The following is a 17,905-nucleotide window of genomic DNA, read 5'->3' on the forward strand; positions in this document are numbered from 1 at the left end:
TGTTGGGTGCTTTTCTGTCTGTCTTTCAGTTTCTGTTTCAAGACTTTGTAGGTCTTCTGAAAGCCTTGTGGCCTAAGTACCATCCCTGTGAGATGGATTGTCTACTCTAGGGCAAGTCAAATTGCAGTAGGTGCCCACATATAAAGCAAGTAATTACAGAATCACAGAATCACAGAATCGTCTAGGTTGGAAGAGACCTCAAGATCATCAAGTCCAACCTCTGACCTAACACTAACAAGGCCTCCACTAAACCATATCACTAAGCTTTATATCTAAATGTCGTTTAAAGACCTCCAGGGATGGTGACTCCACCACTTCCCTGGGCAGCCCATTCCAATGACTAACAACCCTCTTGGTAAAGAAGTTCTTCCTAATACCCAACCTAAAACATCCCTGGCACAACCTCAGCCCATTCCCCCTCATCCTGTCACCAGGCACATGGGAGAATAGACCAACCCCCACCTCACTACAGCCTTCTTTAATGTACTTATAGAGTGTGATAAGGTCACCCCTGAGCCTCCTCTTCTCCAGGCTGAACAAGGCCAGCTCCCTCAGCTGCTCCTCATAAGACTTGTTCTCCAGATCCCTCACCAGCTCTTCTCTGGACTCACTTGAGCACCTCGATGTCTTTCCTGTAGTGACAGGCCCAAAATTGAACACAGTACTTGAGGTGCTGCCACACCAGAGCCAAGTACAGGGGAAGTACTACTTCCTTAGACCTGCTGGCCACACTGCTTCTTATACAAGCCAGGATGCTGTTGGCCTTCTTGGCCAACTGCACTGCTGGCTCATATTCAGCCGACTATCAACCAATACTCCCAGGTCCTTCTCCTCCAGGCAGCTTTCCAGCCACTCCTCTCCCAGCCTGTAGCTCTGATTGGGGTTATTGTGCCCCAGGTGCAGGACTCGTTACTTGGCCTTGTTGAACATCATGCAGTTGACCTCAGCCCATTGATCCAGCCTATCCAGATCCTTCTGCAGAGCTTTCCTACCCTTGAGCAGATCAACACACGCACCTAACTTGGTGTCGTGTGCAAACTTACTGAGGGTGCACTTGATCCCCTCATCCAGATCATCAATAAAGATACTGAAGAGGACTGGCCCCAGTACCGAGCCCTGGGGAACGCCACTAGTGACTGGCCTCCAACTGGATTTGACTCCATTCACCACAACTCTTTGGGCCCGGCTATTCAGACAGTTTTTAACCCAATGAAGCGTACGCCAGTCCAAGCCACGGACTTGGACATAATTGTATTTATGATCAATATAATCACTGAGACTCAAACAGTTCACTTAAATATATGCATCTCACACCATTTGTGACTCTAGCTGCTATTCCAAGAACATATAGGTCTGCTTTTTCATCCCTCTGACTTCTGTGTGAATGTCCTGGATGTCCTGGAAATTCTAGCGTATCTCAAATGGAGATTGAGACCAAGGAATTAGGCCTATACAGGCTAGGAAACTGTTCAGGGGACTATATTAAGTGTCTCCAAAACTTAACTGAGTAATTCCTTCAATCTCATCTGCTCCACTTCAATAGAGAATTGATTCATTTTTCCAAATTAGGTAAACAAATCATTTGGAATGCTGTGTGTCATATTGCTACACTCCAAATCCCAGTACAGGAAGATACAGGTATCCTGTGCAGGTCCGTTGTCATATCTGGTAAGCATCTATAGTGAAGTGGCAATAGATGGATGGCAATAGATGAAGTGGCAAGGAGATTCCTGAAGCACCTTGATGATAACTTCTTGGTACAGGTACTGAGAGAGCCAAGTAGGAAAAGTGACGTCCTGGGCCTGTTGCTTGTAAACAGGGTTTTGTGAAGTGGTGGTAGGTGACTGCCTTGGCTATAGTGAACACGAGGCAGTCAAATTCAAAGTCTTTGGTGACAGGATGAAAAATGCCACCAAAACTTCAACCCTGGATTTGGGGAGAACAGATTTATGACTGCTCAGGGAACTAGTTAGTAAGGTCACAGAATCACAGAATTACAGAATTACAGAATTGTAGGGATTGGAAGGGACCTCAAAAGATCATCGGGTCCAACCCCACTGCCAAAACAGGTTCCTTAGAGCAGGCTACCCAGGTAGGCATCCAGACAGACTTAAATATCTCCAGAGAAGGAGACTCCACAACCTCCCTAGGCAGCCTGTTCCAGTGCTCTGTCACCCTCACTGCGAAGAAGTTCTTTGGCATGTTGGTGTGGAACTTCCTGTAAGCCATTTTGTGGCCATTACCCCTTGTCCTGTCCCCTCAAAACACTGAAAAGAGGTTGGCCAAATCCCTCTGTCTCCCACACCTCAGGTATTTATATACACTGAGGAGATCCCCTCTCAGTCTTCTCTTCTCCAGGCTGAACAGACCCAGGTCCCTCAGTCTTTCCTCATAAGGAAGATGCTCCAGGCCCCGTATCATCTTTGTGGCCCTCTGCTGGACTCGTTCCAGGAGATCCCTGTCTTTTTTGTACTGGGGAGCCCAGAACTGGACACAGTACTCCAGGTGAGGCCTGACCAGGGCAGAGTAAAGGGGGAGGATCACCTCCCTTGACCTGCTGGCCACGCTCCTTTTAACGCACGCCAGGATCCTATTTGGATCCCACAAGGGCACACCACTGGTTCATGGTCAACATGTTATCCACCAGGACCCCCAGGTCATTCTCCTAAGAGCTTCTCCCCAGCAGGTCAACCCCCAGCCTGTACTGATACATGCAGATCTTCCTTCCCAGGTGCAGGACTCTATACTTGCTCTTGTTAAATCTCATTTGGGTTCTTCCTGCCCAGCTCTCCAGCCTGTCCAGGTCTCACTGCATGGCAGCAGAGCCTTCTGGCATGTCAGTCACTCCTCCCAGCTTTGTATCATCAGTGTACTTGCTGAGGGAGGACACTATTCCCTCATCAAGGTCATCACTGAAGATGTTGAGCAAGACCGGACCCAGTATCAACCCCTGGGGAACACCGCTAGTCACAGCCAGACTCTGCTCTGCTGATCACCACCCTCTGAGCTCAGCCAGTCAGCCAGTTCTTAACCCACTTTACTGTCCACTCGTCTAGCCCATACTTTCTCAGCTTTGCTAGCAGGAAGTATTGGGAGACAGTATCAAAAGTCTTGTGCAAATCAAGGTAGATGACATTCACTGCTCTCCCCCCATCAACGCAGCTACTGATGCCATAATAGAAGGCAAAAAATTTGGCGGAGCACGACTTTCCCAGGTACCCTGGGAAACTGCTTTTAAAGACATTGGGGCCCATCAGTGCTGGTCGGATTTTAAGCACCACTTCTGGAGAGCAGAAGAACAGAGGCAGAGCACGAATCTTCTTCAAGAACTCAGGCAGAAAAAGAAAGTGTTTGGCCACTGGAAGCAAGGTCAGGCAACATGGGAGGACTACAGGTATGCTGCTCACCTTTGTAGAGAGAGAATCTGGGAGGCCAAAGCCCAGTTATAATTGAAGCTGTCCAGCAGGGTGGGGAATAATTTTTTTTTTTTTTTTTTTTAAGTATGTTTACAGGAAAAAGGAGGACCAGAGCAAACATTGGTCTGATACTTGATGAGGATGGTCACCTCACAAACAGGGACATAGACAAAGTAGAGACATTCAATGCATTTTTTTGCCTCTTTATCCAATACCAGTGATGGTCTCTAGGAGCCCAGATGCCTTCAGTTGGAGATGCGTGACTGCAGGAATGATAAACTCCTAGTTTACCCTGAACTTGTGTGGGATTTTTTGCTCTACCTGCATGCATACAAGTCCATTGGCCTGATGGGATTCATCCCAAAGTAATCAGGGAGCTGTCTGATTTCATCGCAGGACACCTGACAATTATTTTTCAATGGTCTTGGAAATATAGAGAGGTCCCAGTTGACTGGAAGCTAGCAAATTTGGTGCCAGTTTTCAAGAAATGCAAGAGAGAAGATCCTGGCAGCTACAGATTTCTCAGTCTCACTTCAGTGACTGGTAAAATTATGGAGAAGATTACTCTGGGAGTTATTGAAATATACCTGAAGAACAACGCAAGCATTGGTCAGAGTAAACATGGGTTGACAGTGGAAGATATGTCTAACAAACTTAATTTCCTTCTACAACAAGATGCACAATGTGCTCTGGGTGATCATGTTAAGGAGGGGGGTTAGACTAGATGATCTTCAGAGGTCCCTTCCAACCTCAACCATTCTGTGAATCTGTGATCACCCAGTTACACATGGGTGTATACATGGGTGTATAAACAACGATATTGACACATGGAAACCAGTCAGTATAATCTTTCTGGATTTCAGTAAAGCTTTCTATACTGTTCCTCTTAGATTCTTTCTGGGAAAAAAAAAAAAAAAAAAAAAACAGTTAGATTAAAGAATAATAAGATGCGTGAACAACTGTCTGATGGGTTGAGCCCAGAGGGTTCTTGTAGATGGGGTTACATCAGGTTGGTGGCCTGTCACTACTGGGATTCCCCAGGGCTTGATTTTAGGAACAATCCTTTTCAATGTTTCCATACACAATTTGGATGAAGGATTTGAAGGCTTTTTGAGCAAGTTTGTGGATGGTACCAAATTGGGTGGAGCTGTTGACTCCAGCAAGGGTGGTGAGGCTTTGCAGAGAGATCTGGACAAGCTACAGAGCTGGGCAATCACAGAATCACAGAATTGTAGGGGTTGGAAGGGACCTCAAGAGATCATCGGATCCAACATCACCAACAATATGGAGTTTAACGAGAGCAAGTGTCAGATTCTGCACCTGGGAAGGGGCAACCCTGGTTATATGTACTGACCTGGGGACGAGATCCTGGAGATCAGCTCCACAGAAAGGGATCTGGGGGTTTTGTTTGTCAGCAAGATGAGCATGAGCCGTCAGTGTGCCTTGGCAACCAGGAGGGCCAGTCATATCCTGGGGTGCATCAAGAATGGCATTGCTAGCCAGTCAAGGGAAGTGATTTTCCCACTCCACTCTGTGCTTGTGTGGCCTCACCTCGAGTACTGTGTGCAGTTTTGGGCAGAATAGTATAAGAAAGATACAAAACTGTTAGACAGGGTCCAAAGGAGGGCAACAAAGATGGTAAAGGACCTAGAAAGAAAGACGTATGAGGCATGTCTGAAGTCATTTGGATTGTTCAGTCTGGAGAAGAGGAGGCTGAGGTGAGACCTTGTTGTGGTCTATAACTTCCTCACAAGGGCAAGCGGAGAAGCAAGCGCTGATCTCCTCTCTCTCTCTGGTGACTCCACGTAACAGCTTGAAGCTGTGACAGGAGAGATATCTGATGACTTCCTGGATATCAGGAAGTTTTTTCACGAAGAGGGTGCTCGGGCACAGGAACTGGTTCCCCAGGGAAATGTTCACAGCACAGAGCCTGCTGGAGTTCAAGACACATTTGGACAACACACAACACTCTCAGACACATGCTCTGATTTATTTTTTGGTGGTCCTTGGTCCTTTGGAGATCCAGGAGTTGGACTCAATGATCCTTGTGGATCCCTTCCCACTCAGACATTCTATGATTCTCTGATATGTAACTGTCTATACATATTTACATATATGCATGTGAGCAGTTACATAGCACTATGTAAGTGTTGAAATTATGTGCATTCCTAACATTTAAATTATTTTCCAAATATTTGCAGAAATATTTTTTTTTTGTCCTATCGTTGTTATTGTTAATTTCATTAATGGTTTTTATGGTTCTGTTCATATTGGAATTTTATTTTCTGTACTCTTTTGTCTTTCTTTTAGTATGTTTGTCAGCTGTTGAAGGTCATTTCTTTTAAAGTGTACACATGGAACTGTGAGTGGTATATTCCTATACCAAGAAAGACAATTTCATGATAAACTTATGAAAATTAATAAGAAAACTAATCATTTTAATAACTCCAAAGTTATCAGCGACAGAAAAGAGGTAACTGTGTCACAAATGTACTGATTACTTGATTAGATTGCACCATTCTGGGGTATAATTAATAAAGGATTTCTAAAAAAAAATAAAAGGAAATATTTGAAGGAACAGACACAGACACACACACACAAAAAAAAAAAAAAAAAAAAAAAGAGAAAGAGAGAGACTGATTTGGAGCAAAAGAATGAATCTAACATACTTAACTCTTAAAAGACAGGCTGTTTACACTCCATTAGTAACTAACACGAAAAAAAAAAAAATCTAAGATAGACATTTTTCAACAAAATAAGCAAAAGATAGAAGACCTAACAGGCAATTTTTTAATATCTGTTTATTAATCATTAAAACAATATGCTCTTGGATATGCAGAATTCCTTGACATTCAAAGTCTTTAACTAAAGCATGTTTTTTGCTGAAACCTTCTATGTCTCAGGACAAATCTATGAACTTGATGGAGCAATTTGTAGGTGAAATTCCAATGGGCTTGAATGTACAAGAAAGCAGAACAGATAACAACAGTCACAAAATCACAGTCACAAAATCTGTGAGTATGAACCCTACTAAATTCTATAACCATTCTCAGATTCACAGAATCACAGAATCACAGAATTTTCTAGGTTGGAAGAGACCTCAAGATCATCGAGTCCAACCTCTGACCTAACGCTAACAGTCCCCACTAAACCATTTCCCTAAGCTCTACATCTAAACGTCTTTTGAAGACTTCCAGGGATGGTGACTCCACCACTTCCCTGGGCAGCCTGTTCCAGTGCCTCACAACCCTTTCAGTGAAGAAGTTCTTCCTAACATCTAACCTAAAACTCCCCTGGCTCAACTTAAGCCCATTCCCCCTCGTCCTGTCACCAGGCACGTGGGAGAACAGGCCAACCCCCACCTCGCTACAGCCTCCCTTGAGGTACCCATAGAGAGCCTCCTCTTCTCCAGGCTGAACAAGCCCAGCTCCCTCAGCCGCTCCTCGTAGGACTTGTTCTCCAGGCCCCTCACCAGCTTCGTCGCCCTTCTCTGCACCCGCTCAAGCATCTCCATGTCCTTCTTGTAGCGAGGGGCCCAAAACTGAACACAGTACTCGAGGTGCGGCCTCACCAGAGCTAAGTACAGGGGGACGATCACCTCCCTAGCCCTGCTGGTCACACTGTTCCTGATACAAGCCAGGATGCCGTTGGCCTTCTTGGCCACCTGAGCACACTGCTGGCTCATATTCAGCCAACTATCCACCATCACTCCCAGGTCCTTCTCTGCCTGGCAACTCTCCAACCATTCCTCTCCCAGCCTGTAGCTCTGCTTGGGGTTATTGCGCCCCAGGTGCAGGACCCGGCACTTGGCCTTGTTGAACTTCATACAGTTGACCTCAGCCCATCGGTGCAGCCTATCCAGATCCTCCTGCAGAGCTTTTCTACCCTCAAGCAGATCAACACACGCACCTAACTTGGTGTCATCTGCGAACTTACTGAGGGTGCACTCGATGCCCTCGTCCAGATCATTGATGAAGATATTAAAGAGGACCGGCCCCAGCACCGAGCCCTGGGGAACGCCACTAGTGACTGGCCTCCAACTGGACTTGACTCCATTCACCACGACTCTTTGGGCCCGGCTATCCAGCCAGTTTCTAACCTAACGAAGCATGCGCCAGTCCAGGCCAAGAGCAGCCAGTTTCTTGAGGAGAATGCTGTGGGAGATGGTGTCAAAAGCCTTGCTGAAGTCAAGGTAGACCACATCCACAGCCTTTCCCTTGTCCACCCAGTGCGTCACTTTGTCATAGAAGGAGATCAGGTTCGTCAGGCATGATCTGCCTTTCATAAAGCCATGCTGACTGGGCCCGATCGCCTGCTTCCCCTGATTAAATCTCTCCTTGGAAAAGGAAAGTGGTATATTAAACTAGTGGATGCTACTTAGTGTCTTTAAAGAAAGAAGCCTTGGGTCCCTTACCAAGGTTAGTGTCTTGGTAAGAATGTGAGTCTGTCTTAAGAAACTGGCAGAAACTGGTCCTGCAGATCGACAAGAGCCAAAGAGCAACTGAGTCTGCACAAAGACAAGAGGTCAACTAGCAGTGATGAGGAAGAGTCATCAATCTTCATCCCCATGACCCCCAGCAACCACCACCAGTAGACATTGCGTAAGTGCAGATGGAGCTTATGGAAGTGACTTCTTGAACGAATTTTAATATGAAGTGGGGACAGGTTATGCACATGTATAGGTGCATTGTGAAATTTCATGCATACATGTATGTAACTCTTTACTGCATATAACCATGGCAAGTTTCCGTGTTGTGTGTGCATGATTTTGGTGGGACTACCCCTGTGCTGCTCAGCACTGAATAAACATACCTACCTTAAAATTGTGGAGTCTGTTTTCTGCAAGTCAGTGGAGTGAGAGAGCATCTGTGGTAGAGCTCAGCTGCCCACACGAGTAAAACCACCACAGTTTGTTTTGTAGCTTAACACAGTGTTGAATGTACATGATAACCTTCAAATAGCAAAATTTAATGGCAATATCTATCACAATTCTTTATGTTTAAACCTTTAAAATATAAATCCCCCCTTCTGCCTTCCATACCCAGCCATCTATTTCAGGCTTTACAAATTCCTATTTCCTTGATGCGTTGTTATATATTCCTTCACAAACTTCCATCTATTGGTGTGTGATGGAGACTTCTGAAAGGTTCTGATTTCTTATTGTAATCAGTTGCTGTATCAGACAGATGTTTCAATTAATGTGATTATATTTATATAGGTAGACGTGCCACGTCTAGGAATATAGCACAAAATTTCTCACACTGAATAAGATCGAATTACCAGCAGGTATGCCTCAAAGTAAAATGAATTTCTTTCAGTCTGTAATAGTTAAGGACTGCTTTATCAATGTTATTGGTAATATGCAAAGCTAAAGCTAGCAGAGTTAATTTGCTAATGCAACACTTCACGTGGAGAATATACAGATAGAAGAGCACAGAATCTGAAATAGCTTAAATGTTTTATTTCGGTGTAATCCAACTTGTCCTGATCACTTTCATTTTCAGCCAGATGCTTATTATATTATATTTTACATTTTATAAACCTGTTACTAAATTGGAGGACAAGGTTTGTGTAGTTTCAAAAATGTCCATATATTTTCCTGTTTTCCTGTTATAGAAAATTAATGGAGGCTATTTAAAAATACCTAAAAGGAATTTAGCATGAATGTTATTGCAAACTAAAATATTTATTACAAGGAAATTGTACTAGTGGTAAGCTAGATATTTTTTCAATAAGTTACTATCTATTATTTATAATTATTATTAATAAATCTAAATCTGTATTTAGATTATATATTTAGATGTTGTGTGTGTTTTCTATTAAACATCAAAGCCTTCATTTAACAAAGGAGGTAACAATTCTGAAAATTGGATTATGGAGTGTCTAACCTTATTCTGCAGTGGAATGCACATCTCTGGTTTAGGTGCTTAGAATCCTATGCAGAATACCAGGAGAGAAAGGCACTTGAAAATGGGAAAACAGGAACAGGATCTGGAAAACAGCATTCAGTGTTTTACTTAACTGAGGGAAAAAAAAAAAAAAAAAAAAAAAGATGGGGCAGAGGTACATCATTTCCTAAATTGCTGCAAACAGGACTGCCATTTAGAATGAATTAACAGCAATACTCTTAAATAATAATAACAATAAAATAATAATAACAACAACAATAATAATAATAATAAATACACACACATTAAAAAAAAAAACACTCTTCTATTAGGATGTTTTTAAAACTTGAAATTCTGATTGCTGTTCAAAGGTCTGTTGGTAAATTGTAACCATTTTAGTTATAGCCTTTCTAAGATTATCAAGGATCAGACTTGAGTATGAGATCTCATCTTAAATGGTAACTGTGACCATGAAATAGCAAGAGCTTTCTTCTCTGTCTCCATAGTGTATTTACTCTTTAAATATTTCATGTATTTCAACAAGAGAGATAACTCTTGTCATTTTTTCCCAGTGGGGTACATGTTTTTGGTGAAAAAAAAAAAAAAAAGACTAAGAGGCAATGTGTATTTTAAACCATCTGAGAGAAAATTTAACCTGTATTAAATCTGCTCACTGGGAAAATGCCCTAGCTTGTGGCTATAACAGTCATTGAAATTTTCTCCTTTTGGTCAATTGTTGCTATGTAATTTGTAAGTTCTGAGTAGTATTAACCTTTGACCTATTTGTACTTGCAAATCTGTTTGTGATATATACAGAGCGATAGCTCTAAGAGTGGGATGACCAACAATGCTAAAAAATAAAGTACAGATTGGGTGACTTTGCATTAAAGTGACAGATACTCAGGAACTAACAATTTAGCCTGTGATGTCTACATCCTGCCAAATTCCCACTCCAGGTACTGTGGTTGCTTGTAGCCTCTAACTTACACTGTACTTTCATCTGTTATGAATACTGTCACTTTGTTTCTAAGAATTGGAGATTAGTTTGTGTAACTTCAAAAAAGAAAACAAACTATTACTTTTCAATGTAAATAATAAATAAAGACATTAAAATGTATATTTTAAAGTACAGAATATATTAGAAACTAATTGCATTTCTTTGGGGTATCACTAGCCACAATTAATCATTACTGCAAAATGTAGATTGACATTTTTCTGCCTGTATAAGAGTTCAGACTTCTTGGATACCCTTTGTTCTCCATAACCAAGATTTCATATTTACAATATTTTTGGATAACATACTTTTTTTTTTTCATGGTATTTAATGTTTAAGGGGAAAAGCCTTAGGCATGAGTATTGTAATGCTGATACCATGGTTTCTAATGACAGTTTTTCAGTCTGACCTTTTTAGTCATTTCTTGTTCATTATCTTGTTTGTGACCTTCAAACATTCTGGAAGGAGATACTGAAATGATACCACTTTTACTCTTCTATTTTTAGTATCATAGAATCATATAATATCCTGAGTTACTCACAAGGGTCATTCAGTCCAACTCATGGGTCCACACAGGACCACCCAAAAATCAAACCATGGGTCTGAGAGCACTGTCAAAGTGTTTCCTGAACTCCAGCAGGTTTTGAGCTATGACCACTTCACTTGGAAGCCTGTAGCAGTGCCCTACCATCACAGTGATGAACCTTTTCCTAACCTACATCCTCTCCCTCCCCTGTCACAGCTCCATGCCATTTCTTTGGGTCCTGTTGGTGTCACCAAGGAGAAGAGATCAGCACATGCCCCTCCACTCCCCCTTATGAGGATGCTGTAGGTCACGACAAGGTCTTCCTTCAGGCTCCTGTTCTCTAGGCTGAACAAACCAAGTGAACACAGCTGCTCCAGTGTATGACTAAAGTATGCATGCTCATTTCTCTAAATGGAGGTGAAGAAAATAAGAAGGAATTAGTATTTGTTTATCTTATCAGGTATGATGATCCCCTCCCCCCTTCCATAACTCTGTTTTAAAATAATATTTTTCTATTTTCTCTTGATATCTCTTTTATCCTGTATCTAGGTATGATATGAGGAAAATCTTGTCAGAATAGGAGCTTAGAAAGGATGGATAAACTGAAATGAAAGGCAACAGTGACGTTTCAGTACGGCTCGCCACTGAGATGGATTTAACTAGACATTGACAAAACTGGGCTGCAGGAATTTTTGCAGGTTATTTCAGCTCACCATCACCAATAGCTGTTGTATTAGCTGTGAACACTAATTAGGTTAAACAAATGCTGAAAAGATCACTAGAAAAATGTGATTAGACTGACTTTGGATGACTTCCTGTAAAAAAGTCATACAAAAAACTTTCAAAGCAAATGATTATTAATCCTTAGCTAGGAAACTGGAAATGGAAGAAATATTATTCCAGAAATAGGATGATATTCCACACCACCGCCCTTTTGCCTAGGTATGAGCATGAACACATACACACTGTATTATGTCAGTATAGCATACACTCTTTGCCATTGACCTTACATGGATAACATGCCTAACCAGCTGATATTTAATAAATTCACTTTTTGTTTATTTTTTACTACCAGAGTAAAGCTCCTATCTTTCATGCTTGTAGAAAAATAAATAACAAAATTTATATATAAATCCATTTCAGTAATAAATGTAGGCTATGTATTTTGATAAAAATCACAGAACAGAATTACAGAATGGCAGAGGTTGGAAGGGATCTCTGAAGATCATCTAGTCCAACCCCCCTGCTGGATCACCTAGAGTATGTTGTGCAAGATGGCATACAAGCAGGTTTGGAATATCTCCAGAGAAGGAGACTCCACAACCTCTCTGAGCAACCTGTTCTAGTGCTCTGTCACCCTCACAGAGCCAGAACCTCCTTGAGCCAAAATCTCCTGTGGTTGTTTGTGCCCACTGCCTCTCTTGTGTTGCTGAGCACAACTGAAAAGAGACTAGCTCCATCCTCTCAACACCCTCCCCTCAGATATTGTTGTGGCTTAACCCAGCCTGCAGCTGAGTACCACACAGCCATTTGCTCACCCTCCCCTCTCCCTCTCTGGGATGGGGCAGAGAAACATGAAAGTGAAGCCTGTGGGTTGAGATAGAGACAGTTTATTAAGACAGAAATTAATAATAATAATGATAATAATGATAATAATGATAATGATGATGATGATGATGATGATGATGATAATAATAATAATAATAATAATAATAATAATAATAATAATGTGTACGAAACAAGTGATGCACAATGTAACTGCTCACCACCCACTGACCAATGTCCAGCCTGGCCCAAGCAGCCAGCCCCCGCACCCAAGCTAGCCACCCCTATATATTGTTTAGCATGACGTCAGATGGTATGGAATACCCCTTTGGCCAGTTTGGGTCACTGTCCTGGGTCTGTCCCCTCCCAGCTCCTGCTGCACCCTGAGCTTGCCCACTGGCAGGACAGAGCAAGAAGCTGAAAAGTCGTTGGCTTAGTGTAAACACTCCTTTGCAACAAGTAAAACATCAGCATGTTATCAACAGTCTTCTCATCTTAATACACATAGCACCCTACCAGCTACTAGAAGGAAAATTAACTCTATCCCAGCTGAAACCAGGACATATATTTATATACATTGGCAAGGTCTCCCCTCAGTCTTCTCTTTTCCAGGTTAATCAGGCCCAGTTCCTTCAGCCTGTTCTTGTACAACAGGTACTCCAGTCCTCTAGTCATCTTTATAGCCTTCCTGTGAATTCGTTCCAGTAGTTCTATGTCCCTCTTGTACTGGGGAGCCTAGAACTGGACACAATATTCCAGGTGAGGCCTCACCAGGGCTGAGCAGAGGGGGAGGATCACCTCCCTTGACCTGCTGGCAACACTCTCCCGAATGCAGCCCAGGATACCATTGGTCTTCTTGATCACAAGGGCACATTGCTGACTCCTGGTCAGCCTGCTGTCCACCAAGACTCCCAGGTCCTCTGCAGAGCTGCTCTCCATCAGGTCAGCCCTCAGCCTATACTGGTGCTTGGGGTTATTTATCCCTAGGTTCAGGACCTTGCACTTACCTTTTTTGAACTTCATGAGGTTGCTCTCAACCCAACCCTCCAGGCTGTCGAGGTCCCTCTGAATGGCAGTAGAGCCCTCTGGGGTATTAGTCACTCCTCTGAGCTTTGTGTCATCAGCAAACTTGCTGAGGGTGCACTCTGTTCCATCGTCCAGGTCATTCATGAATAAATTGAACTGCACTGGACCCAGTACTGACACCACTTGCTACAGACCTCCAACTAGATTGCACACCACTAAGCACAACCCTCTGAACTCTGTTGTTCAGCCAATTGCCAATGCATCTCAATGTTCACTCATCTAGGCCTTACTTCCTGAGCTGTTTTATGAGGATGTTTAGGAGACAGTGTCAAAACCCTTGCTGAAGTCAAGGTAGACCACATCCACCACTCTCCACTCATCTACCCAGCCAGTCATCTCATCATACGAGGATATCAGATTGGTCAGACATGACTTGTCCTTAGTGAATCCACGCTGTTCAGAAACACTGAATTCATCATGGCATTTGAAGAACAAGATAGCTATTCCTTCATGTATTATACCAACCAAAAGTCTGAAAGTATCAACTGTCTTATCCAAGGGAATAACACCCTTTTTCAGACAAATGTATACTTGTAACAAAGATCTATAAAGTATCCTGCTGTTTCAGTATTTGAAAATTATTATTTTTTGATGGTTTAACTCTGTGTTCAAGATGAGAAATACAAGCATTCTGATGAGATTAATTTTACTTGTCTGATCACAGAGTAAAAGTTATGCTTTAAAAAGTTACACCTTTGGTACAGGTACATGCTGGATATGTATCTATAGACTCCACTATCAAAAATGCCAGTAAGCAACCTTTCACAATGTAGATATGAATAACTAATGCTTATAATTGTAAAATGTGATCTGACCTCAGATATTGAGGAAATTAAAATAATTATTTCCTCATTTCCAGATATTTTAAATTTAATAATTACAATGAGTGGTAGCTGTAACATCTAGACCTGAGTGTTGTCCTGCTCCCAGTCAGACGTCTCAGAAAATCAATGTCTCGTCCAGAGAAGGGCGATGAAGCTGGTGAGGGGCCTGGAGAACAAGTCCTACGAGGAGCGGCTGAGGGAGCTGGGCTTGTTCAGCCTGGAGAAAAGGAGGCTCAGGGGCGACCTTATCGCTCTCTACAGATACCTTAAAGGAGGCTGTAGCGAGGTGGGGGTTGGTCTGTTCTCCCACGTGCCTGGTGACAGGATGAGGGGGAATGGGCTTAAGTTGCGCCAGGGGAGTTTTAGGCTTAAAGTTAGGAAGAACTTCTTTACCGAAAGGGTTGTTAGACATTGGAACAGGCTGCCCAGGGAAGTGGTAGAGTCACCATCCCTGGAAGTCTTTAAAAGATGTTTAGATGTAGAGCTTAGGGAAATGGTTTTGTGGGGACTGTTAGCATTAGGTCAGAGGTTGGACTCGATGATCTTGAGGTCTCTTTCAACCTAGAAAATTCTGTGATTCTGTGTCTTCAGTATCAGCAGTAAGGGAAGAAACTATTGTATTTATAGGCTGAAATTTATTCAAAAAATTCAATTATTTATGTAATTTGTGTTATATCAAAAGGATATAAATTTAATTATATAATAATCTTAATGATTAAATATTTGTTGTATTCTTGATAGAATACAGGAATTTCACTGTTGAAAGTCTAAAGATACATTATGTTAGATAGCAGGCAGCTTCTACAAGATGTTTGAGAAATATCTTTATCTTTCAAATTTGAAAATCTTCCATCTGGAGTTTTATTCTCACTTTTTGCTGAGTAACACTCTCTTGGCTGAGAAGCAAAGTCATATGTTCTTTTTGGGATAGTTCATTTATGTACTCTTGAGCTTCCCTTCACCAAGTAATTTTCAGTGCTAGTCAATCTTCCAAGAACAGGGATTTGAAGAGGCAAATCACCACAGAGATTGGAAGGCTTTTTATCTGGAATGGTCTGGGGATAATACCTCTTCATAGCCCGTTAATCTGCCATCTTTTCTTTTTCAAAGTTTTTTTTTTTTTTTTTTTTCCTTTCTGTATTTCATATATACTGATAGAAAGAATGAACTGAATGTGGCTGGAACCACAGTCCTGTGTGCAAACTAGCATCATATAGCAAGATTTTAGACTGATCACACATCCAATCACTGCTTTCTATTTGTATCATTGCTAAAATACATACTCTTGAAAAAAAGTATGGTTTCACAGATGCAACATACTAACATACTGGAAAACACCTATTTTTAGGCAAGTGGATATACTAATATAGGAATAGCAAATCTTAAAAGTACAACTTGATTAGCATTCACTAGTAGCACTCACTATTAGAGCACAGTCCAAGTTAAAGCACAAAAAATATTTTTTAACCTCAAAGGGCTTTGGAGATTTGTAAGGTGCACATAGTTTTCATCTTATTTTCTTTAAATCAAGAGATGCTCCATTTTTAGACTTATGAGTAAGTCCAGAAATAAGAAGAAAATCATTTCTGTAGTCCTGGCATTAGCAAAGTTGCATGCATCTGGCAGTACGGAATAGATATTTTGGAAGCAAAAAAATATTGTTTACTTTGTTTATGCCAGGAAAGATGTTTAGCCCACAGCTATTTCATGGCACTATTCATGTCCAAGATCTGAGAGCAATAGAATAGATCTTGCTTGCCTGCGGACCTTCGTTGTTATTTTTGAATTAAAAAATAACAACAAGAACAAAGTGTAAAAAGTCATCCTATTAGAACGTTCAGGTCATTTCAAGAATGACACTAAGTATAATGATTTACTATATATTACAGCAGATAAGCACCTTTAAAATTCCTCTTCACCTCCACAACATTTTCACTCGGCCTCTTTGTCTTTAAGTAACAGTGATGCAGTGGAATCCAGCAGAGCATAAGCTCAACTGATATCTATCTCAATTGATTAGCTGTCTAGCAGATTTGATTTTCAGAATAGATACTTGTGAGAGCTTCAATTTATTAATGGTTGTCCACATGTGATTAGAAACTGTAGGATGTCTAACCCCCTCTTTTAATTGATCCAATTTCATATTCCTTGTGGTCATTAAGTGTCTTAATGGTAACTTAGCACCTGCATTAAGAAAAAAACTTAACAACATCTTATAAATGACTTTAAGTCAGCAGGTGCCAAAGTTACAGGGGAAAGAAAAAAAAAAAAAAAGAAAAAGAAAAAAAGACATGATTGCTGCTGTAATGTTACTGCAGGATGGATACAGAGTAATAAAATGTTACAGTTGTTTAATCCATCACTATCAAGCAGTTATCATTTGATGATGACATGATTGCTACATTATTACTATCTTTTGTTACTGATTGCCCCTTCTTCACTCAAGGGTATCATTCCTGTTTTATGATAATAACTACACATTCATATATTCTACTTTGTAAGGAAGTAAAGCTTCCTACTTTCTTCACTGGAATGAGCTTGCAGATAGCCAGCTGTATTAGTAATAGGTTGTGCCAGGAAGGAATACTGATTTTTTATGCTTGTGCTGTGTTTATACAGACATTTTGCTTGAGAAATCTTTCTGTAAATCGTATGAAAACTCTCACTCTAAAAACCTATTTCTAATGTTTTCTGATTCCAGAAGGGTTGGCTGTACTATAAAAGTAAATTCTGAATACTACATAATCCATTTTTTTAATTAATATTGCAGAATTTCCCATCATCATTTTTAATGAGAAATGTGAGATTTAAAATTTTGATTTATAAAGGCTGTCTAAAGCTTTATCTATTCTTTCCCCCAAATATATGCACTCACCTGATACTTAAATTTTGGGATAACGCTAAGTTCCACATATACATGTTCCTATAATTTTACCCCTCCCCATGTCAAAGCCTACCCCATTCTGAGTAGCCAGATGCCTAAGCTCTGTTGTTTTTCATTAATTATCTGGAGAAATATCTGTGTTCCCTAAAGGATTTAATCTGTGAAGCATTTTAAGAATGGTGCATTTAGCATGCACCTATTAGATTAGGTTGTCATATAAAACGGAACTACTCTAGTCTCTGTTATTGCACAATAGAGTAACTGACAGTAATTTCCCATAATAACTGAGGAAACAAAGAGAGCTTTAAGAGAGAAAACAGAAAGATATCTATCTGAAGCCACTACACTAGTTATGCCATACAGTTAAAAAAAAAAAAAGAAAAGAAAATGCCCAAAAGAGAACTATTCCTGGAAATTTTTGATAGCATTTAAAATAATTTATACCCACAAGGGTCAGTACTGAAATCAGTGCTGTTTAACACCTTTGTCAGTGACAAGACAGCAGGATTGACCTCTGTCCCCTCCTTCCCCCAGCATGTTTGCTGATGACATCAAACTGAGTGGTGTGGGCAACACTCTGGAGGGTAGGGATGCCATCCAGAAGGACCAGGACAGGCTCAACGGATGGGCCTGTGTGAACATCATGAATTTCAACAAGACCAGTGCTGCATGTGGGCCAGGGCGATCATAAGGACAAATACAGGCTGGGCAGAGAATGGATTGAGAGAAACCCTGAGGAGAA

Source organism: Aythya ferina, assembly GCF_964211825.1.
Source record: "Aythya ferina genome assembly, chromosome: 1".
NCBI lineage: Eukaryota > Metazoa > Chordata > Aves > Anseriformes > Anatidae > Aythya > Aythya ferina.